Below are 1,424 nucleotides of genomic sequence, written 5' to 3'. Positions count from 1 at the left end.
GGACGGCTAGCGCAGATAGCCCTAGTGTAGCTTTGCGCAAAGTTAAAAAAACAAACAAACAAAACATAAAATCACAATAATATTAATATTAAAGTTTTTACTAATTGGAAACTTTACAAAACATTCTTATATATTGTGAAGATTCCCACCCCAACCCCCAAAAGGACAGGTGCGTATAAAAAGTTACTTTGTGGTGAAACGGTTCATTCAACATTTGTTTAAAAGAACATAAAAAAAAACATCTAGTTTCATCAAGAATATTTACTTATTGTCTTTAGTTTTATCTGAACATTGTTTTTCAAGTTTTACAATTAGTAAACTTATTGTAAATCAATAAATATTAAAGTTTTCTGGCATTTATATGAATAATAATGTATTTTAGAAGAAAAATAATGTAATGAGGTACTAATGTCACACCTACAGAGTATCATATGCTAATACCTTGCAGTTACATAAAATATAGTTAAACATGGTTCATACATTGTTATTTTTGCCAGTGGTGAAGTTTCAAGTTAATGCTGAAATGATTCACTCGTTGTTTAACTTTTTAGACTCAAATGTTCTATTGTCTGGAGCATCATATTTCAACTATGTCTCTGAAACTCAAGGTTTCAAGGAGTGTAAAATCTCTATGCAAATATTAAATGCCAAAAACAATGGCTCAGTCCTAGACAAAAGCCACTTCTGACCCCTAAAACCTGGACTCGATCTGAAGAAAGTAATGCTTTGCACTTGGTGGGACATCAAAAGGAGTAATTCATTTCGTGCTCCTCAATCACAGCGAACTGTCATTGCAGAGAGCTATAGTCAGCAACTGGAACGTTTAGATCAAGCCCTTCATCAGAAATGCCCTACACTTGTCTGTTGAAAAGGCGTTCTTTTCCATGACAGTGCACGTCCATTCGTGGCACGTTTGATGCAACACAAGATTATGGAGTTGGGTTGGGAATTTCTCCCCCACCCACCATATTCTCCAGATATGGCACCATCAGATTACCATCTTTTTCATTCACTGAAACACTATCTTAATGGGAAAACGTATGCAAATGTGGAAGGTGTTAAAGAAGACATCGACATGTTTTTTGCTTCAAAGCCAAATGATTTCTTTAATCAGGGCATTAGCAACCTGATTGTAAGATGGAAAAGTATCATCAATAAGAATGGAGACTATTTAATTTAATTAAATGTTTTGTTTTGATATATAAGTTGGTCAGGTTTTTTCATCTAAAAAAAAGTGACATTAATTTCTTGACAACCTAATATACAGTGTAAAAATGTTCTACATGTTGCATTACATTGGAATGATTCAGCCAATCAATTGTAGTAAGGCTGTACAGCTTTAGCTTGTGGTTGGCTTGATCCTTATAGTTAAAAAAAGTAGTAGAAGTACCAGTCAGTATCGTACATTTTGAAACTCTTAAAAA

General features: G+C 33.6%; 1 protein-coding gene across 1 annotated transcript in view; it reads left to right on the top strand.

The window, feature by feature from the left end:
- The window catches only part of LOC106472728 (ATP-dependent RNA helicase Ddx1-like), a 47,956-nt gene that overhangs the window by 6,124 nt on the left and 40,408 nt on the right, over nucleotides 1–1,424 (top strand). The window lies entirely within an intron of this gene.

The sequence above is a fragment of the Limulus polyphemus genome, unplaced genomic scaffold (assembly GCF_000517525.1).
Source record: "Limulus polyphemus unplaced genomic scaffold, Limulus_polyphemus-2.1.2 Scaffold5562, whole genome shotgun sequence".
In the NCBI taxonomy this organism is placed as follows: domain Eukaryota; kingdom Metazoa; phylum Arthropoda; class Merostomata; order Xiphosura; family Limulidae; genus Limulus; species Limulus polyphemus.
The sequence above is the reverse complement of the archived record's forward strand: the minus strand, read 5'-3'. Positions and strand labels throughout refer to the sequence as shown.